The sequence below is a fragment of the Podarcis tiliguerta genome, assembly GCF_965153285.1.
Source record: "Podarcis tiliguerta genome assembly, chromosome: 9".
Classification (NCBI taxonomy): Eukaryota; Metazoa; Chordata; class Lepidosauria; order Squamata; family Lacertidae; genus Podarcis; species Podarcis tiliguerta.
The window spans coordinates 29,008,879-29,031,687 of record NC_139542.1 but is presented as its reverse complement, the minus strand read 5'-3'; the positions used below and the strand labels follow the sequence as shown (position 1 = coordinate 29,031,687).

Sequence of the window (22,809 nt, the reverse complement as noted above, 5' to 3'; positions counted from 1 at the left end):
ATAAGGCCTGTAATACGGTAAGAAGGAAATGGTGGCAACTGGTAAATGGAACCCCGTTGCCTAGTAACAAGTCCTTAAGGTATGAGCTTTTTCTCTTCTTTCTTTATCTCTCTCTCTCTCTCTCTCTCTCTCTCTCTCTCTCTTTAAAAGCAGCAGGAAAACATTTCCAGCCTGAGCTGATTGTGGAAGGTACACATTTAATAACTCCGGCAAAGTTCTCCTAAGCAGGAAAACAGTAGGAATGGCCTTCATTTTATTAACAACCAGCCCCAGACACTTTAAAAAAAAATAGTTAACAGTACAGTTTAAAGGCCCGCCTTAGTGTGCGATAATCAGTTTAAAAAAGACAAAGAAAAATCATAATTAGATTGCAAAAGTCATTTGAAGCCACTCTTCATGCAGAACTTTTGTGTTAAAAGCATTAAATAACCAAGCAAAGATGCAAAGGGCTGGATTGCACCCTTTTCAGAGAGACAACCAAAGGGTTGTGCAACCACCTGCATGTCAGTAAAATTTCAGGAGGCTGTCTCACTTGAGTCAGACAAACAATGCCCTCCAGCCACGAGAAGCGTGTGCTAAACAAGAAGCCACGCTTTCCCCAAACTGAGTGCTTTTTAACCCTGCCAGCTGCTTAGTAGTGGCAAAGTGTTTGGGGTTTCAAGTGATACTGGGTGCTTCCAGATGTGTGGGATCCGTGCTCCTGAATCATTCCATTATTTTGCAGCGTCTCCATGATGTCATTGGCATCAAGACACCAGCCCATTCCACCACTTCCCTCTGCCCATTTCTGGCAGTATGTTACCAATCAATTCACTTGTTTAGCTCTGTCTGGAAGCGACCTAGTCTGAAACCTCATACTAAGGCTTCACATTTTAGGGTTTGTTTTTTTCTTCTATCACGTCCTTCTACATTGCCCTAAGTTAGAAGATCTGGCATTCATGGAAAGACAATGGGTTGCCCGTGCAGAAGTCCAGCTCTTGGGAAATGGGCCAATGTGTTTCAGTGCCTGGTATCAGGGTGATGGGAGAAAGGTGAGACCAATCGTTGTTGTGGTTTAGTTGTTTAGTCGTGTCCGACTCTTCGTGACCCCATGGACCAGAGCATGCCAGGCACTCCTGTCTTCCACTGCCTCCCACAGTTTGGTCAGACTCATGTTTGTGGCTTCGAGAACACTGTCCAACCATCTTGTCCTCTGCCATCCCCTTCTCCTTGGGCCCTCCATCTTTCCCAACATCAGGGTCTTTCCAGGGAGTCTTCTATTCTCATGAGGTGGCCAAAGTATTGGAGTCTCAGCTTCAGGATCTGTCCTTCCAGTGAGCACTCTGGGCTGATTTCCTTAAGAATGGATAGGTTTGATCTTCTTGAATGCATATATTGCTTGTTTATACCCTAAAGACACAAGCCAGTCAATTCATACTGCAGAAAGGGCTACAAGGGTGTCACATGACAGCAACTGTCCATTCATGCCTCTTTCTCCAACTGACCCTTAGAAAGGGACAAGCAAGACAGAATGCAGATAGCCATCTACTGTACCAAACATCTGCTACTCAGAGCTATACTGCCTCTGAGCATATGGCTACTGATTGACCTAACCGGCATAAGCATAGGCCAAGCACTGAGCTACATTTTGAAAAGTCACATTATGATATCCTTCCTAGGCAGTATCAGTTAAAACCAAGAGTGGGGGAGGGAAAACATTTTTTTAACACCTCCCCTGTAAAAACAAAAATTCCCCGCATGTAGAAAACCAGCACACCAGGAAGAGGACTGTGTGAAGTAAGCCTTAGTGAGATGTGGCGGTAAGCCCAATGAAGACAGTAGGTAGGACTTACTTCTGAGTAAATGTACATAGGTTTGCAGTGTTAGCATATGTGGAGTCTGTGCAGAATCTACTGTCAGTCATTTAATTGGATGGCCCTGGGTTCTATTTCTTAGAGTGAGCAATTATTCCCATTCACTGTCTCTACACTGTTGTTGTTTTGTTTAGTTTTATTTATGATTTGCTTCCCATGAGGCATTCCGACTTACAAAATAAGAAGAAAACTGCTAGATATGTTTTAAAAAAGTTAAAATAACTGCTTATATAAAACATTTTTAAAAATTATATACACACAAACATATATATATACGCACACAGTTTAAAACAAGAATAGTACATATACATTCAAATCCAATACAGTGGTACCTCAGGTTAAGTACTTAATTCATTCCGGAGGTCTGTTCTTAACATGAAACTCTTCTTAACCTGAAGCACCACTTTAGCTAATGGAGCCTCCTGCTGCTGCCGTGCCGCCAGAGAACGATTTCTGTTCTCATCCTGAAGCAAAGTTCTTATCCCGAGGTACTATTTCTGGGTTAGCGGAGTCTGTAACCTGAAGCGTATGTAACCCGAGGTACCACTGTACAGATAGATATCTCCAATTAGAAGGCTTCTTGAAAGAAGAACCTCTTTAGCAGGCATCCCCTCTCCAAATAAAACAATAGAGAAGGTGCCTGTCTGATTTATTACTGCAGAGGGTTTCAAAGGTAGGGGTTGTCACACTAAAGGGCTCAATTCTGACATCTTGTGGAACAGACCTCTTGTTGGGATGGTACCTGCTCCGGCCAAACACAGCGATTGGTTGGCATTGTATGTACAGTGATGTTACTTTTTTAAGTGTCTGTTTATATCTTTTGAACATCATTCCCTTTAATTAACCTGTTTCTAAATTCCATTGACTCCACATCTTCGGCATTCTTTTTCTTCTTACTAAAACAAGATGTTCAAATCCCTTTATCATTTTAGTTTTCCAGCTCTTTGATAAGTCTCTGGAAAACAAGCTAGTACAGTATGCACTACGAAACGCAATTTTCTAAAAGTTGGTGGTGTCTTTTTATCTAATGGCATTGTGATACTTGCCCCCCCCCCATTTTAACCTTCAATCCCTTCCTAATTATTTCTGACAGTGAATTTGATTCTTGTTTCCCCACCCCCACCCCACCCCAACTGCTGAAGTGCCCCAAGCTGCGATTTTCAGGAAGCTGCCACTATCATAAGCTGTGCAGTGTTATGTCTACAGGAAGAATGTGTAGTTCTCACATGTCTGTGTTTACAGGAAGTGGTTCAGTGTATAAGGGTTAAAAATATCACAAGAATACAACATTCTCATTGCTCGGGAATGAAAAGCAATAGATAACTTCCTGGATAAAAGTACATGAGAGTCAAGAAAATCAGTGCAGATTTCACTCCATCAGCTTCCAATTTGGGGATTATTTTCCACCTTTAGGGAACCCAATGGTTTGGGCAGGGGTTCCTGAAATGTGGTCCATGGACCACCAGCAATCCACAAGCTACATACTGGTGTTCCAAGTAATGCGTCTGTGGATTTGTGGTTGAAGACAAGAGATGGCACATCCATTGCATTAAGTATCCATATTGATATTTAATAGTCTTGCTAGAAGAAGAAGGAGAAGAAGAAGAAGAAGAAGAAGAAGAAGAAGAAGAAGAAGAAGAAGAAGAAGAGTAGTAGTAGTAGTAGTAGTAGTTTGGATTTGATATCCCGCCTTTTACTCCCTTTAAGGAGTCTCAAAGCGGCTAACATTCTCCTTTCCCTTCCTCCCTTCACAACAAACACTCTGTGAGGTGAGTGGGGCTGAGAGACTTCAAAGAAGTGTGACTAGCCCAAGGTCACCCAGCAGCTGCATGTGGAGGAGCGGAGACACAAACCCGGTTCCCCAGATTATGAGACTACCGCTCTTAAGCACTACACCACACTGGCTATTGTTTATTTTATTTCTTATATTGCCTCATGTTGTATTACAGTCTAAATAATATGGAATTCATCTTGTAATACAAGAAAATACAATGTATGAAAAAATAAAAGGAGAAATAAAAAGACAATGTAGCACAGGACAGCGCATTTGCTACGACGGGCTGAAAAATCATTAAGTGGTCTGCCAACACCCTCAGCAATTTTCAGGTGGTCTGTGTTCTGGAGAAAGTTTGGGAACAACTGGTCTGGGGAATCAGAGTTTTGGGATAATCCACTCTCAGCATTAATGCTCATTGGGTGACCATGGACCAGTGACTCCCTCCCAGCCTAAGCCATCTTATATGGCTCTTGAGATGATAATGCGGTAGGAAGAGAAAAATCCCAACCCAGCCCTGAGTAACTGGAGGTGGTTGAGGAATAAATGAAACAAAGTGTTCTTAACTCTCTGCTCAGCCTGTGATGTGCAAGAGGCTGCATCATGTCATAATAGCACACCAAGGTAGCTTCATTGAGGGCCTCAGTTCCCATTGCTGTGAGTGACATCATGTTAGCTGCAGAACTTGGGAGCCGCAGAATCTAGAGAAGGTATGAACGTAAATACAGCTTACATGAAAAACTTCCAATTTAAACGTCTTAAGTAAGTACAGGTGTTTTGTGGTTGCTACTTGCTGATCTGGCAGCAGTTGTTAGTCATTTGATCAGAAGGCCCATCTGCAAAGATCTAAAAGATAAAAGCTTTGATTGTCTGGCCTTTATATTTGTCTGGCTCCTCTTCACTCATTCTTGCGAACTGACAAAGCTTCCAAGAGGCAAGAGAAACCTACCCAAGCCGTGCTGCTTAACAGATGTGCAAAAACTGAGCTGCTGCAATATGTAGCTGATAGTTTGATTAACTGTTCCTGGTGGAAATCACAGACTTCATACTCCTTACAGTTACAGGGTATAATTTCAAGAGGGGTTGTGTTTTTTTAAAGTTTGTCACAAGCTTTTCTCTGCGTGATACTTGAGTTAGCTTACAAACAAACTAACACACTCCCCCTAGACATCTTCCTGGCTGGGTGGAATCTTCTTCTCCATATCTGGGGTGTGTTAAGGGTCTGGATGTGTGCAAATGCCAGCTGTTGTCAGAGAAGGTATGGGTGGTCCTAGGACATCCAGGATCTGCACTGATCTCATCCCAACAGAAGGAGGAAAGCGTTTGAGGGGATTTAAACAGGTTTGCACTGCACATACTGTAGGATTCATTTTCTGAAAAAGTCAGGGACTCAAGAATCATGAGTCTAGATTGGAAGAAGCACACAGCCAATGGTGGAGAAAGGAACACATGCTAGTTCTAAGAATCCATATGTCGGCACAGGTTCAAAAACCATGACCATCCTTGGAGTCCAGAAGGAAACCAAGTTAATAAGCTGCATACAATATGGTGCTGTCTAGAACAGGTATGTCTAACATTGCACCACAAACAATGAATGACAGGTCTGCTTTTGCAAACAGAGGAAGATGTGGCATTCACTCCTATTTCTCAGACAACTGAGTAGATCAAGAAGTTAGTTCTCCCAATGGAAGGTGTATAAATTGATATCCCCCAGGGTGTTCGGACCTGGGGTTTCATGAACATGTTAAAAAGTCAAATATGTGGGTGATACAAATGCAGTTAAAAGAAAAAGGAGCTGCAATAGAACTCCAAAAGGATCTTTCTGAACTGAGTGAATGGGGGATAAAATGGGAAACTGCAAGTCAAAGTACGCAAGTGTAAAGTGATGTGCATTGTAGCAATAAATAAATAAATAAATAAAAATGTATATACGCTCGTGAGATTTGAACAGACAGTGACTGACCAGGCAGACACCTCAGGGTCCTAGTGGAGAGACCAATGAAGATGTCAACCCAGTGTCTAGCAGCTATGAACATGGCAAATGCCATAGGAGGGATCGCTAGGAAAGGGGATTGAAAATAAACTTCCCAATATCATAATGCTGTTATGCAAATCTGTTATGCGACTTCACTTCAGAGACTGTGTACAGTTCTGGGTGCTTCAGCTCAGAAAGGATTTTGTAGAGTTGGAAAAGGTTCAGAAAAGGGCAACCGGAATGATCAAGGGGTTAGACAACACCCCTATGAGGAAAGGTTACAACCACTTAGACTCTTGGAGATTTGGAAAATATTATGCAGCTTAGTAATGTAAATAAACAAACCAACAAATATTTGGGGTTTTACAGATGGGGGGGGGAGAGATGAAAAAGGGGAGACATACATGATAGAGGATGTGTAAAATTATGCTTGTTGTGGAGAAAGAAGGTAAAGGAAAGTCCCTCTCTCATAATACCAGAACCATCAAGGGAAGTTGAATGTTGGGAGTTTTAGGGCGGACAAAGGAAAGTCTTTTATCGCTCAGCACGTAGTCAAGTTATGGAATTAACTCCTACTAGATGAAGTGAAAGCCTTATATTCCACAAATTTGACTAATTCTTTTTTAAGGCCATCCAAATAGATGGTTGTCAATGGCCACTAGACACAACAGCTCTGCTCTTGCAGGGAACATGCCTCTGAATACCAGTTGCTGGGAACTGCCAAGTGAGGAACTCACTAGAGGGCTTGCCATAGGCATCTGGTTGGCGACCGTGAGGAAAGGATGCTGCACTTAGGTTCAGTCCATGGGCAGTGAAGTTGCCTGCCTTCATGTGGATTGCAGAAAGAAGATACTGACCATCCTTGGTGGCACCGTCCAATAATACTTTTATATAAAAGATATTCGGACCACCTCTAATGATCTCAAAATGTACAATTTGATCCTATGACAACTCTACTGGGATACTTACCGTGGTGGCTGGTGCCCATTGGGAGTGGTGGAGTGGCAGGCATGGAGGCCAACAGTAGGTGGCGCAGGAGGCAGAACTGACTAATTCTACTTTTGCCCCCATCCTCATCTCTGTCAAGTTCCACAGTGGCAGTGAGAAATGCCACCCCTCCCTTGGACTGAAAGTAAGAAGGTAGGCCAGTGGTGGAGTGAGTTTGGTGGGGCAGTGCCCCATTTGCCCCAGTGGACCATTCTTCACAGGATACTTCTAGGAATCAAATGAACCCTAATAGCAAAGAGCTAACGGAGAACTTGTAAACATCAACATGGATGCTGATAGCACAAAAAGGTGGGATTGTGCTCCCTCAACGTTGAAAGAGTGGTTGGTAAAGTTTTGGATTTTTTAAAGAAATGGCCAAACTCATGAAATTTGTGTGGCTAAGGGATGGAGAATTTCAGGAATAACTGGCTCTCATTTACTAAATTCATAAAAACTAGATACAATCTGGATACTGATAAATGCATAGGGTATTTCTCTGTGGTAAAAAAAAAAAAAAACCACCAGGATAACAGCAGGCTTTTTAGTTAACTTTATTTAAGTGGTTTCCTTGTTATAAAAAATGAGTATCTATGTATATATAAATTCCGTATACTACATATATATTGTATTTATTCATTATTCAAAGTTTTATCACTGCTACTGTCCAATATTTATGGAATTTGTTTTCAAATACTTTTTTTATTAAAAAAAATACACTATTCTTCAGATTATTTTGCCTTTTAAATAGTATTCTCTTTTAATCACCACCTCTCTTTTGAGTATTGGTGGAAAGTTAATGTTTGACTAGACTAGGCTTGGGCTCTATTTTCTCTCTGCATTGCTAACAATTCTTTTGAGTGACATCGAGTCTAAGCATAGTCATGGTTAAATGCATTCAACAACAGCTGGGAAAATGGGTCACTTGTTGACAGCTGACTAACCCCATTTCAGAGTGAAAGCACAGGATGTGTTCCAATGGCTCGACATCCAAAGGGATTTTTTTCCTTTCTTTCTTAAATAACTTACAATGCTTTCTCTAGGGAATGACAAATTTCTCATTTCCAGGACTTGCTAAAGCAGCCGAAATAGCCACTTCTAGGAAATTCTCATCAGGCTTCAAGAACCAGCGGCCCTGTCTATTTTCACACACACACACAAATGCACAAATACTCTTTTTTTAAAAAAGAGCCCACAATGACTTTGATAAAGTATACTTGAATAAGAGTCCCCTTGTAAGCTGAATCTACACCATTTCTGAATCAGCCCTCAAAAAGAGTCAGCAGAAAGCATTGGGAAGATATCCCTTCCCCTCCACCTTATGTTAAGCATGCAACATCCTTAGTCAGTGACAGAAACAAAAGTGTTTATTGCACACCAATAAAACATACCCAGGCTCAAAACACACATAGAAAGTGGGCGGAGAGGACCATTTCCTTCTTAGTATTTGCCCAATAATTGGGGGGGGGGGTCTAGGTGCCCATTTCCTTCCTGGGGGAGAAATTTAGCAAGTAACACTATACTGAAAGCCGCAACTTAATGCTAGGCAAAGCACCACCAACTTGTTGTGTGTGCAGGTTTGCCAGGTTAAAACGCACACTGCAGATTTACTCCCAGCGGGTAGGGGGTGAGGAACGGGGGCAGAATGTGGTCCAGTTCAGAAATAAAACTTCTCGCTTATCAAGTTGGCCAATGAATTGTCTTCCCACCTCTCAGACAAAGACAAAGAATTCAAGGAGAAGGCTACCTTAAATGGTTGAAAGAAGACAAAATACCCCCCTTCCTCATTTAAGACAAAAACAAAGGGGTTTTTTTGCACCATCTGTCCATGTCTGTGCTCCCTCTTGCTCCACACTGAGAGGATTTGTGAGGGATTGAAGTGCACCTTATAGACTAAAAAAAATCATTGGCGGCTGCTTAAGCCCTGTTGCCCAGACAATGGCAAGGCCCGAGAATCCCCTTCCTCCTTCGTCCCTGCCTTCCTTCCTGTTGAGTGTTCTGCCTGACTAAACAAACTAAATGTGCCTAACTCCCCTCTTGCAGCAAGTGGACTTGACCGGAGCTAAAACCAACAAAGACGGATTCTGATGGGAGCTGCCCAAGCGCTGGGCACAGAGTCAACAAGCAGGTCTCATTGAAATGCTAATGAGGCCATGTACTCCACAGCACCTCCAGTGTCCTTAACTTTTCAACCCCCCCACCCCAGCCAACAGCAAGCGATTTACAAGCTGCTCTAATGACTCACTAGGCTAAGCCCAGTGGCCTAGACTCAACAGCTGAAAGGGTTTGCAGGGTTATCGCATTCAGCAGGATTTCATGGCAAATCCTCCTCATCTGCCGTTATTTTGTTGTTGTTGTTTATTGATATACTGCTATATAATAAAAAATATACCAAAGCAGGTTACAGAAGGCTCTCTTTGCAATCGCTTACTGCTATCGCAAAGTGCCTAGATTTACTGAAAGGGTAAAAAAGTTAAAGTTAAAGGACCCCTGACAGTTAAGTCCAGTCACGGACGACTCTGGAGTTGCGGTGCTCATCTCGCTTTACTGGCCGAGGAAGCCGATGTTTGTCCGCAGACTGTTTTTCTGGGTCATGTGGCCAGGGTGACTAAATCGCTTCTGGCGAAACCAGAGCAGCACAAGGAAAAGCCGTTTACCTTCCCGCTAGAGTGGTACCTATTTATCTACTTGCACTTCGACGTGCTTTTGAACCGCTAGGTATCTTTTTGCAAACTGCTTCAAGGGTGGGTCTTTTTTAAAAAAAAGCAATCAAGGGGTGTATACATTTTATGAAATAAATAAATATGTTTAAAATTGTGTATTGGAAAAAGAAGACATTCAGGCACACAAAATAATCAGTTGTTTCTGGTGCCCTTCCATTTACCATCAAATCTCTCTGTGGCTCTTGCAATATGGTGAAATCTACCTCCCAAAGACACCGTAAAAAAGTCCCATTGCCATTCACATTGTAGAGGAATTCAGCATATGCAAGCAGCCAGATGCCCAGAAGTACGGATGTGTTGATTTCTTCATTAAGGCAGTGGTGATACACTGGGCTAAGGACTTTGGATATAATATCCAACTTTCATCCTGGGAAAAGTTATGGAAAGAGGAAATAAAATTTACTGCATGCTGTTGGTTGAAAGAAAATTATATGAAAATGATGCATTGCTGGTATCTAACACCGAGTAAAATTGCTAAAATATACTAAACAAGTTCTAAACCGTGTTGGAAATGTAAAGAGAAAGAGGGTATTTTTTACCATATGTGGTGGACATGTAAATTGGTAAAGGCTTTCTGGAAAATGATATATAATGAGTTAAAGAAAATGTTTAAGGATACATTTGTTAAAAAACCAGAAGCCTTTTTACTCGGCATTATAGGTGAAGAGTTCCCCAGAGAAGATCATAGACTTTTTATGGATGCAACAATGGCGGTGAGAGTGCTACTAGCCCAGAGATGGAAGGAAGGAGAAATGCCAACAAAAGAAGAATGTCAGATGAAACTGGTGGAATATGCGGAAATGGCGAAACTGACAAGGAAGTTCCGAAACCAGGAAGAGCAAGTATTTTCTAAAGACTGGAATACATACATAATTTACTTAAAAGACCACTATAAACAGTTAAAATCTTTGGCAGGGATGTAAAGACACATGTAATGTGGAATCGATTTAATCATAATTATGGTTATATAATAGCTAGATAAGGGTAAAAGATGCAGTAAATTTAATCTTAAAGATGGAACCCATGGAGGGATGGAAGGAGGTCTAAAAGTTTGAAAGAACTCTGTATTTTAATGTTTGAAATCACTATGTTTTATATGTATAAAAACTTTTCAAAACTTAATAAAAAAATTATAAAAAAGAAGAAGTGTGGATGTGGTTCAGTTGTGGATGCTCAATCATTGTATCTTAAGAAAGTCTTGAACCAAGAAGGTGCTGAATTCAAGACAGTTCAGTCCAGAAGGTACACACTTTGACTTAAAACAGTTATTCAAAAGTTGGTTTCTCATCCTGTCATGATGGGTTTGTTTTATTTTTTGGGCTTAGACATGTGACTGCACTCTATAGCATCAAAGACCTCATGCATCATTCTGTTTCTACCTCTTCCCCTCCTAAAGCTTGATATTACTAGCTTTTGCATAGTTAGGTTTTTGCTACTGCTCTCAGGGAGGCTGAAAAAGACTTGGTTTGTTTTCTGGCAATAAATGGCAGCAGAATTTTTGCCCCACTCCTGCTATAGGACAACTATGTTTGTTTTTAGCTATTGTAAATAAAGGTTTTAAAAAAATATTGTTTGTATGTGTGTGCTTTTAATAAAGGGAGAGAGGGAAGGAAAGATTTGTTATCTGTCTGGGCAAAAAGCATGGGGCTCAGTCAGAATAGAGGTGGTAAAAAAAAAAGTACAAAACTGGATCCTATCCAACAGGACATAAACCCAGAAGAAATGCTTGGTCTTGTGATATAAATAGCTGTTATATAATAATTGTTATCTTCTCCAAAGGTTTACAGTCATACACACCAGCACTGCTCCAAAGTCTGAGTGTAATGAGTTGTTGCTCTGACTTTCAGTGCAGGTTCAGTTTGCACAAGAAAATCCTTAATAAAATATCAAGATAGATGATTGATAGATAGATGATAGATAGATAGATAGATAGATAGCCCCACGCTTCATGGAGTACCAATCTTTGTAGAGTCATACCTTGGAAGTCAAACAGAACCCATTCCGGAAGTCTGTTCGACTCCCAATCAGCCAATCAACTTCTGCAGCCAATCAGAAATTGCAGAAGCTCCGTCGGACATTTGGGGTCCAAACAATCGCTTCCGGGTTTGCGGTGTTCAGGAGCCAAAATGTCCAAGTACCAAGGTGTTCAGGATCCAAGGTACAACCGTATTCCTCAAGGAAAGATGTCAAATGGCTTTACCATTTGAACTTGGAGGTTGTTGCAGTTTCACAGCTATATGAGATTTAAGGTGGCTATCATACGACTTTGCAGCACAATGGTATACTTTTACTTATCATGCATTTGATGACTCGTAAGTATAACATGTTGGAGACAACCCTTTGTTGTTGTTTTCTTCTCAGAGACTCTCAGGACTACTCCTCTCAAAACAGTTACCCTTCCGAAAAGAGAGAAATTCCAGCGTGCTCACAATATGGAACTGATCACAGGTATCAGAATAAAGACTGGAAGCTTCATGAAACATTTTAAACAAAGGGAAGATGGGGAAGGGGGAAAATCACACTTTCCCATGTAAATTACTTCACAACACTTTTAAACTACTGCCCTCCCCACATCCAAAACTGAACCCCCAGGCATTTAAAGGAAATGCCAGGGTCTCATTTGAAGGAAGGAGATGCAACAAATCCCCTGTGGGGGAAAACATGTGTTCTTTCATCACAGGGGGATAAAATCACATCTCCCGGAGATGTCCATCTTTCACTTCCTATGAAACCCAGAAGCAGGGGTCACTTGTGTTTCAACTCTTCCCTCTTTGTTTGAGCATCCAAAGAGGCCCTAAGCTTCTTCCAGAAGTGGAATTTACCCATAAATGTTACTGTACAATAGCTTTTACCTGACCCAAAACCCTTTAGATAGGTCAGGCTGTAAATCTCTTTAGCATAAGCAAAAGCAGGAAACGACGCTTCTAGCTGGAGCAATGCAGGAGGAAAAACAGCTCTGCCTGCGGATGTTTTATGGTGTGGCCTCTTATACCTTAACACACCACTATTAGCATATTACTGCAATCACCAATGGCACTTTCCCCTTTAACTTCCCCTTGAATTGCCATCGAAGCTCATCAAATGCTTCCAATAAAAGGAAGCTAGCCTTTGCTTTTACTACACTGCTCAGCAATGCAGATAAATTCTGGGGCTCAGACACATTCTCTCTGCTGGCCCCACTATCAAGAAGGGAAGAAAAGTCAGCTGAGGTACCCAGTGTGATTTTTATAGAAAGTGTACTCTATTGGTGGAAATACAATAAGGTTATCTCTTTGGGGGATTTGTTTGAAATGAATGTAATATGAAATCCAGTAATATGTTGGGGGAATTAGGGGGAAAGATCATATTTGCCAAGCAAACCAACTTATCTTATATCAAATATCTTGCACTGAAGGGAATTCTACCAAGTCCATCCTAACGAGAATCCCAGCATGGGAAGATCAGCCATGCTTCAACTGGAGATATATACAGTGGTACCTCGGGTTAAGTACTTAATTCGTTCCAGAGATCTGTTCTTAACCTGAAACTGTTCTTAACCTGAAGCACCACTTTAGCTAATGGGGCCTCCTGCTGCTGTTGTGCCGCCGGAGCATGGTTTCTGTTCTCATCCTGAAGCAAAGTTCTTAACCCGAGGTACTATTTCTGGGTTAGCGGAGTCTGTAACCTGAAGTGTCTGTAACCCAAGGTACCACTGTATATAGATGATATAGATAAAGATATGTGCCAATTAGCAACTGTGCCTTTTGTTCTGGCATGATGAAACTGATCTCCCTGATATTCTTGCCTTCTGTGTCTTGTCTTTCAGACTGCAGGGACATCTTATATTTATTTATGAACAGGGCCTAGTTAATGCAGGCATCCTATAAATAATTAACAACTATCACCGTGGTGTTTTGCTTTTGTTTCTGTCAATCATATACAAGCAGAAGTGTTGGAAAGGGCCCCACCGCTGCCACCTGAAACTCAGTGTATCTTTGGGCTAGATGAAGAAGGGGGCTAGAGCTACTGGTATAGTCCTTCCCCAAGTTTAGGGGGGATGTGCATCCTGTTTTAAAAAGGATACTGCTCTGTTTGAAGAGCTGGCAGAGGGCCGTCCTCTTTCTGAAGGCACTTTTCAGGTGTGGGAAACCTTCTCCAGATGTTATTGAACTACAATTCCCATCATCCCTGACCATTAGCCATGTAGCTGATGGGAATTATAGTTCAGCATCTTCTGGGGGCCAATGTTTCCCTGTTCCTGTTTTATTTGAAGAGTGGTTTAGTTTAACTCCAGTTTAAATATTTTTTAAAAGAAGGGGGCCTTTAAGTTGCCCATACCTGGACCTAGACAGCAGGCTGAGAAAGTACCCATGGTCACTTCCCCACTGTGACGAGATGTATTTAAAAAAGAAATTACCGTATGCAGGCCACACTTCCTCCCAAGGAGCCCATGGTGGAAAATACGTCAATACTAAAATAATGTAATTAAAACTTCTAAAACCAGTTAAAACCAACCTCTTAAAAGGAATCACTTATTCTCAAAACTAAAGATTTCACGGTTGCCAGGGACAGATCTTTCAGCCATCAAATGCCTGGGTGAACAAGAAAGTTTTAAAAAGAATCCCTAAATGTTAAGAATGAAGCAGAATGATGGGAGGGCATTCCACAAATGGGGAACCACCACTGATAAGGCCCTGTTACGGGTCAGTCACTACCAACTGGGCAACCCCCAATGGCAGCACCAGGAGGCTGGAGAGAGGCACCTGGCTGTGAGAGGAAGAGTGGGGAGAGGTACTGGCTAGCACTCAACCCCCTGCCCTTTTGAAGAAGCTACCATCTCTAAGCTCATGTTTGTGGGAAGCATTTACCTCAGGATTAGGTTCCACTGAGGTTGTAAGCCAGGCATAGGCAAACTCAGCCCTCCAGATGTTTTGGGGCTACGACTCCCATCGTCCCTAGCTAACAGGACCAGTGGTCAGGGATGATGGGAGTTGTAGTCCCAAAACATCTGGAGGGCCACGTTTGCCTATGCCTATTGTAGGCCATCTGCCTGAGTAGCTGCAGCTGTTCAGGATACTCCCTGAACCAGTGCACCTTCCACTGGTGCTGGGGAAAGGAGAATATAAGGACAGCCTGATGGGGATAATGGGGGTGAGGTATGTGGGGTAGGATTAAGATTATTAAAATGCCTTTTACTGGAAATGGTTTTGTGTGTGGCATGGTGTCCTTTCGGGGGGGGGGCTGTTGTGTTTTCCTTTAGGCCATTTCCAGGGTGAGAGACTGAGTGTGGTCCAAGTGAAAAGTGGTTTCATAGAATCATAGAATCATAGAGCTGGAAGAGACCACAAGGGCCATCAAGTCCAACCCCCTGCCAAGAAGGAAACACCATCAGAGCACTCCTGACATATGGTTGTCAAGCCTCTGCTTAAAGACCTCCAAAGAAGGAGACTCCACCACACTCCTTGGCAGCAAATTCCACTGTCGAACAGCTCTTACTGTCAGGAAGTTCTTCCTAATGTTTAGGTGGAATCTTCTTTCTTGTAGTTTGGATCCATTGCTCCGTGTCCGCTTCTCTGGAGCAGCAGAAAACAATCTTTCTCCCTCCTCTATGTGACATCCTTTTATATATTTGAACATGGCTATCAAATAGCCATGTTTCACGTGCCTCGAGTGAGAGTTCAACCCGCCATGGAAAAGTGCCCTTCTTGGGTGAGAGTCAGGAAGCCTGTGTCCCAGGTGAGGGCATTTGTTCTGGCTCAGTATTGTCTAGTGTAACTCTTCAGCATTTCACTGAAAGGATGCCTACACTTTGCCAGTGTGCTACATGCAATCCCATGGAGAGGGATTTCCCACAGGGCCAAGCTGACACCCTGCTATGGAAGCGGGGCAGGGGGAGGTGTTTTCTTAAAGGCTGCGTAATCCCCGCAATAATACCAAACACGCTGCCCCGCTCTCAAGCAGCTCCCATACATTCCAGTCAGATTGCACCCGCAGTTAATTATAAACATGCAAGATGAGGGAAGCCCTGCTCTTTAACTCGGCTTTCTCATAAACACACCACTGTTTCTTAAAGGCTTTTTAATAAAATGAAAATTTAAAAATCAAACACACTCAATGATGATTATTATTATTATTCTTGAGTACTTGGACATTGGTGTTTTTCTTGAATCTCCTGCGGAGGAAGATGGCAGCAGGTGCAGTTTGATTCACAACCGAGCTGACCTTCTGTAGGAGCATGGCAGGAATTTCAAATAGGATTAGCCACCCCAGACAAGAAAAAGGTCACAGGACATTTCCACTGGAAATTCTCATGCAAATAGGCCTTTTGATACGCATGACGTTTTTTTTCCACACACATCTAATAGCTATGCATACAGAAAAAAGGAAATACTGAAACATGATGGCTAATGTATGTTAATCTTGTGAAGGTGTTGACTTCCCAGAAAAAAAAGTCAGGCTGCCAAAGGATAAGGGCATCACAGACCCTGCCTAGAAGAGAGTCCTAGCAATATTAGGACCTTGCAGAGCTGTGCAAAGGAGCAGGGCTTGTGTATTTTGATTTTGATTTGTGTTAAGGTTTAAATTATGGGGAGAGGGGGAATCCGTTTGCCTTAGTTTGAGCACTGTTGGAGGTCATGTACTTGCTTTAAGATCTCAAACATTGCAGCAGTTACTCAGTGGTAAGGCAAAGCATTCAAAACATGCTCAGAGGCACTATCCTCTTTACTGTTGTGTTGAAAGTAGAGTCCTGGGCAATTCTTGCTATCTTCATCTCCAATAAGAACATGAGCCTTATTGGATAAGGCCAATCAAGTCCAGCATCCTGTTCTCACAGTGGCCAGCCAGATGCGTATGGAAAGCCCACAAGCAGGATCTGAGTATAATAGCACACTCTCTGCTTGTGATTCCCAGTGACTGTTATTCAGAGACATATGGCTTCCAAAGGTGGAGACAGAGCAGAGCCATTATGGCTACTGGCCGTGTTATCTAACAGGCAATGTTTCTGAGGAGAGCAACTGTGGCATTCTGAAGGCGAGGCAGTTGAACTTCTCCTTTATCCAGTGACTGAATGGTGCCAAACCAAGCTAGAAGCAGGCCACTCCCAACAAAATGTCACTGGAGTCTATTCTTTTAGATTAATTATGAGGTTGTATTGGAGTCGTGTTTGAGCAAGAGCACAATTACAGACACTTAATGTAAGTTTAGGGATGCGTGTGGCACTGTAGGTTAAACCACAGAGCCTAGGACTTGCTGATCAGAAGGTTGGTGGTTCGAATCCCCGCGATGGGGTGAGCTCCTGTTGCTCGGTCCCTGCTCCTGCCAACCTAGCAGTTCAAAGCACGTCAAAGTGCAGGTAGATAAATAGGTACCGCTCCAGTGGGAAGGTAAACGGCATTTCCGTGCACTGCTCTGGTTTGCTAGAAGCAGCTTAGTCATGCTGGTCACATGACCCGGAAGCTGTACGCCGGCTCCCTCGGCCAATAAAGCAAAATGAGCGCCACAACCCCAGAGTCAGTCACGACTGGACCTAATGGTCAGGGGTCCCTTTACCTTTACCTAATGTAAGTTTGAGGTAACTTGCCACAGCATGTACAGGAGGGCTTGGTAAACTGAAGGCCTCAACTCCTCTTTGGGGGAATGGGGTGAAACTGGTAGTAGTCCATCCTTTATAAAAGTTCATCCTTTACACCCCATTTGCTGTCTAGAACCCAAGCTATGCTGCCATCTATCAACTGTGTCTCCTTGGGATGAAGTATATTGGGTTTACCATGCTCTTGGGTTTAGGAGAGGACACCTACCAGAGGACACATTTCCTCTGAGAAATGCTGTGGGTTGAATCCCAGCTCCTCCCACTATCTATCCAAGGAAGATCAGTAGCAAGTATGGAATTGGGCATGAGAAAAATGGTAGATACACCAAACATGTTTAGGTAAACTACGTTTCCGAATCCCACCCACCCAGAAAAGTTCATGGCTGAACCTAAAGCTCCCTGAAGAGAGTGCCATATTCTTAGAAGGGTGAACCAATAAGTTTCAGTCTTTCAGATAAAGGCCTCACTCTCCCTAATCACAGATGGATGCGTGCCTGAATGAATTAGTGTGATAGGAAGGCCTTTTTGCCACTTTGCCCTGGTACAAATTAAGCCACGACAGGGTTGATGTTCTATTAAACAAAGACTTTAAAAAAAGAAGTTAGGACTACTGTTAAAATTATGTCAGTTTGGAGTATGTTAGAAATTATTTTAAAAGCTATCATTGAAGATTACTGTTTTTCGATTCGAATGCCAGTTAAAAGTAGGTCACATGATATAGGCCGGAAGAAGATCTGGGGTATGGAAAGATGAAATAGCATTGACTTAAACGGCATTGGCTTCTTTGCTCTGGCTACATCAAGGGAGATATTGGGGAGGGGGGAGACGCCTGTTGTCCAGTGTTAATTTGAGGACTTTGTTTTTTAGGGTGGAAGGAGGCCCTTCTCAACATGAATGAAAACATTAGCACAGGAAAATTTTAGCAGGGCAACTCTCTCTGAGAAAAGTCAGCCTTGGAAAGAAATGTGTACCATTTGAATTCACAAAACACTTGAAAGGTAATGATTCTTAAATTAAAATGGCAAATTATGTACCGGGACAAAAAGCTGTTTCCACCCTGATGGGTCTTAACAAGAGCAACAAACCATGTCTAACTGCACCAATATATAGCTACCATCAGCATATTGCTAAGCTACTGCACTTCTGGCTAAATCGGTTTCCTCTTAATTTGCCCTCATTGCTGAAAGAGAGGAGGGAAATGCAACATAGTTTTTACAAAGCCTACAAATATGAAAGGGTGAAAAGAGCTGAGAGATGCAAAAGGGCGGGAGCTTATCCCTTATGTACACATTTACTTATTTCACTGGGACATTTCCTATATTTCAAAATAAGGAAAAGAGCAAGCATTGCAGTAAAAGTTTGCTGCTTACAGTACTATGTATCTCAGCCGCTCTGCTTACTTTGTTTCCATACAAGGGTGTTTTTGGCAAAATATAAACTTGCAAGAGATTTCCAAAATCCACAGCTGGGCAATATATTAGGATTAACCAGAATGCTACAATATCATGGCAAGTGTTTTCCAGAATGTTTCATCAGGCAAGATATGGCACAGGGCAATGCAATGGGGTTCGTTTTCTTAATTTGACAAGGAACAATACATTTGTTTACGGAGTTTTGTCTTATGTGACAGCTGAATTTCCCAACTTGGTGCTATTTAATGACACCTCCTGAGTTCACCAAATTACCAAGGATAATGGCTCAGTCTGGACCAGTCATTATTTTTTTATTTAAGTAAGCAGATTGCCCCTTTAAAGCCAGCTAATGCTATTTAAGCAGATGGTAATCTGCTTCCAGTTTGTAGAACATTTATTGAAGGGCAGCGGCACCCCTTTTGGGGGCTTGTTTGTTTGGCATAAACTAGACACGATCATTTGATTTAAAATCTGTTTCACTTTATAAACACTAAGTCTTTGCTACAGGGACTGCAATAGACCAGGATGAGCCTTCCCCATGCTAGTACCCTTCCAGATGTTTTGCACTACAACTCCCATAAGTCTTAGTCAGCACGGCCAGGGACGGAAGCTGAAGTCCAAAACATCTAGAGGGCACTAGGGTGGGGAAGGCAGAACTATACTTCTCACTTAAGGCTTGAGAGGACAGTAAAAAGCCTGTAGGCCAGACCTGTGACCCTCCAGATAACGTTGGACTACAACTTCCATCAGTACTAGCTACCATGGCCAGTAGTTAGAGGTGATGGGATTTGTAGTCCAGCAATGGAGGGACACAGATTCTCCATCCATGCTGTAGATGTCACAGTTTGTATTGATCTGGATGCAGGTATTACTGGTGAGGGGGTTAATGGAAGATAATCCAAAATTGAATGAAGATGAGAAATTAATCAATTGTTATGGAAGGACTGGGGAAATAGAAGAACAGAAGGAGAGAAGCAGATTTCAGAATGAAATAGTCACATTGGTGTTTATGTGCTTGAAGTACTTGTATTCCTGTTCCTGCCTTCTGCCCGGCCCTACCAGTCCCATGGCAGACCAGCCACCACTGTGTACCATCTTTACCATTAGTCCATGAAGACACCTCTGCACTCTCTTTTTACTTTATGAATTTGTCTTTTTCAAGCAAACCCAAAAGGGAGAGAAGAGAAAAAGGGTTCAACTAAGTCAGATCTTTCCAAAGCACACTTACTTGGAATTTAGATCCACTGAAATCAATGAGACTTGCTTACGAGTAAATATGCAAACTGATTCTAAGTACGTTCTCTTCATTTTCCTTGCAGATTTTTTTTATCACAACTCCTAACTCTTCAGAAAGGTGGAAAAGGCAAACTACCAGGAGGTCGTTGTATATCTCCAAGCATGTGATTTTACTTTGCGATGTACCATTCTTTAACTCGCATGCATGATTTATCGTGGCCCACAAAAGCTGCTCTGCAATATTCCAGCATCTCTCTCCACCCCTTGCCATCCCACATGGAGCCTTAGCTGAACTAAAATTTTGCAAACCTTTACATTGTTCTTCCTGACACCGGATCAGCAAAGACAAAAAGCAACTGCCAGCTCAAAAGCAACCCGGTGATAGAGCCTGGTGCTATCTAATCAAGGGCAAAAGGTCACTTCCGAACAACTGGGCAATAAAAGATTATTTCCAGCCACAAAACAGAAAGACTCCATGGTGGATGCTTGAAAGAGGAGGGGTGGAAGGAGGGCAAAAGGGCTCCCGTCTGTGGGAGGAAGTGCATTGAATAAAGCCAGCAGACAGGAACCATCTGGCTCTGAGCGTGGTCTGTTCTTAAGAAGACAGAGAAAGCCCCCTCAGAGGGGCCAGTGACTCCATGCAATGATTCAAACTTTTGTTGTAATTTAAAAGCTGCTTTCCCAGGCACCAAGAAATTGAAAAAGACAACTTTCCCAACACAGGGTCTGAGGGACACGTCTTATCGCATGCTGACTGCAAGACACATCCCTCATTTTTTATATAGCTCTTATTAAAAAGGTTGGATCCTAAGAAGTCAGTAAATTGGAATTCCTGACTGTTAAGAATCGGATAAGCATGAATGCACATTATATTTTAAATTCAGGAATGGTCTCTTTGCCTTTCTCGCTAAAATACCCTTCCTGGTTAGGTGGCCTCACTAGATGAAAGCAAGAAAACGAAAGGAAAGATTAGCTAACTAGTTGCCTACAAAGCAACAGAATGGCAAGTATTTCCACACAAATAGCACTGAAAGTTCAGTAGAGACATACATAGTCACTTTACCTTGCTAAACAGTCTGGAAGTTCTAAGCAGTTCAGACAGACAAATATTCATTCTTGAGGGCCCAAATATTCACAAGACAAAAAGTCAAAACCTTCACACTGTGATGGATGACTGTTCCCCCTACCTACTCCTACATGCACAGTTTTGGAAAGGAGATGGAAAGTCACTTAACCATTCTTTACATTGACAGTCACCACTGGATAGCAACAGAGGAAAGTTCAACTCAGAAGCTCAGCTTGATATGCATTCATTTCAACATAGGAACAGCTTCAATGCAAGTCATGGCAAGCCTGGAGATTGGTTGGGGCCTAAACAAGAGTTACCTGCTATCAGCAGGTGGATATTTTCTATATCTTTCTGTTGTGAAGCAGTACATCACATGGCAAGATGGGAGGGTTCCAACCTTAAGCACACACTAAACGAGGCCTGAGGGGAACTGGTGACCCTCCTGATTTGTTAGACTTGAGACACCATTATCCCAGACCATTGGTCATTCTGGCTGGTGTCGATTTATTCAACAATATCTGGAGGGACACAGGTTCCCCAACCAGGGCTGCTTCTCTCCATGTGAACCTACCTCTCATCATCTTCTGAGGCCCTTCTTCAGGTGGCTCCTCCACAAGACGTCCAGAGAGTAGCAACATGCAACTGTACCTTTTCTGCAGTGGCTCCACATTTGTGGAATGCTCTCCCCAGGGAGGGTCATCTGGCACCTTCATTATACACTTTTGGGTACCAGGCAAAATGGTCCTCTTCAGCTGATTGAATGTGTGATGGTGGAAGGGTTGTTTTTGTTCTTATTTTTATTATGCACTTTGTGTTTTTATATTGTCATTTTGTGTTGTGAACTGCTCTGAGATCTATGGATGAAGGGCGCCATACAAGTTTTAATAATAATAATAATAAATAATAATAGACCAAGTCCTACTTCTGAGCAAACACATTTACAAAAAAGCTACAGTAAAAAATAAAATAAAACCCAGTTCCCTATGCACCAAAGGACATAAGCCAGTCACAGGATATCAAAGGGACATGGAAGACTTTCCAAATGTGAAAAGGAGATGTTTTAATCTCTACCAACTTTTGGAAGAGGTGAATCAAAGAAAGGAGTTTTGGTCTCAGTTAGTACCTGTTTACAATTCCAGAAAGGGTATTCTGTCGTCAACTATACTATAAATGTATTGCAACACTTCTCAAAAAGTCCCCTTACACATGGCTACTTATCTGTTGATTCCACTGAAAATCATTCGTTTTGAGGTGTTGTGAGGTCCTATGAAAGTTCTGCCTGTGGCAATGGCACATTCACACATCTGATGCTGCAGTCATCAGGCCATGGACAAGGGTGCCACAATGCCACATAAATTGTGAACAACCATACTGCCAGAATAAAGAATGAAGCAGCCTAGACTCATCTCACCAGAAGACGTCACCTTTATTCTTGAGAGCGCAGTTTCCATGGAAGAAGAACTTTGGGGCCTAAAACTCTGACAACATCCTTTCCAATTTTCTTTTCCCCCAGTCAAGCCAAAAACAATTTTGTTGTCATCTTATTTTTGACCAGGTTTTTACTGGGTGCTGTTTAAAAATTATAGATTGCCTAGCTTCTAACTCATTTGCTACTTCTTTTCGCCTTTCAGTCCTTGTAAATGGCAACTATTTTCTTATAAAGGGATGTGAGCCCTTGTAAGCTGTGGGACCCAGGCAATTGGCTCAGTGCAGCAGAGCTAAGTTATGAAACAGGAAACTGTGATGTCATGTCTAGTAAAGCATCAAAAAGCACCTTGTTTAAAATAGAAATATCAGATGAGATCATTACTTTTTTTCTTAACATATTCTATTTTTTGGCATAACACCCACCTATCTGAGAGTCATTGTAAAAAGAACACTGTAAAGACTACCCAGAATCCAACCACGGTGTCAAATATTCCTATGAGCATCACTTGTTTTGGCAAATGAGGTTTCATTGGAAAACATGAAAGCAACATCAGTTTTACGTATAAGGAGCATATGCAACTCTCAGGAAGAACAAATGGTCTGAATTAGGATGGGCATTTAATAGAAACCGAAAATCCTACCATACATTTAGAATTTTATTCAACTCGTATGTGGCCAATTTTATCATTGCCATATTTGAGGGTGGCATGGGGAGAGAGACTAGCAGGCTTGACACTGATGGACCATGATTCTGATCTAGTCAAAGTGAAGCAGCATTGATTTCA

The 22,809-nt window shown here is 42.2% G+C and overlaps 2 long non-coding RNA genes across 4 annotated transcripts in view; one reads left to right on the top strand and one right to left on the bottom strand.

The window, feature by feature from the left end:
- The window catches only part of LOC310685436, a 142,485-nt gene that overhangs the window by 115,142 nt on the left and 4,534 nt on the right, over nt 1-22,809 (bottom strand). The window lies entirely within an intron of this gene.
- On the top strand, nt 16,242-20,095 carry LOC310685457. 2 transcript variants are annotated; one of them, XR_014515287.1, is made up of 3 exons: nt 16,242-16,484; nt 17,747-17,877; nt 19,611-20,095. It is a non-coding gene; the product is annotated as an uncharacterized lncRNA (long non-coding RNA). The 2 variants fall into 2 exon arrangements; XR_014515288.1 differs by lacking the exon at nt 19,611-20,095 and adding an exon at nt 19,157-19,320.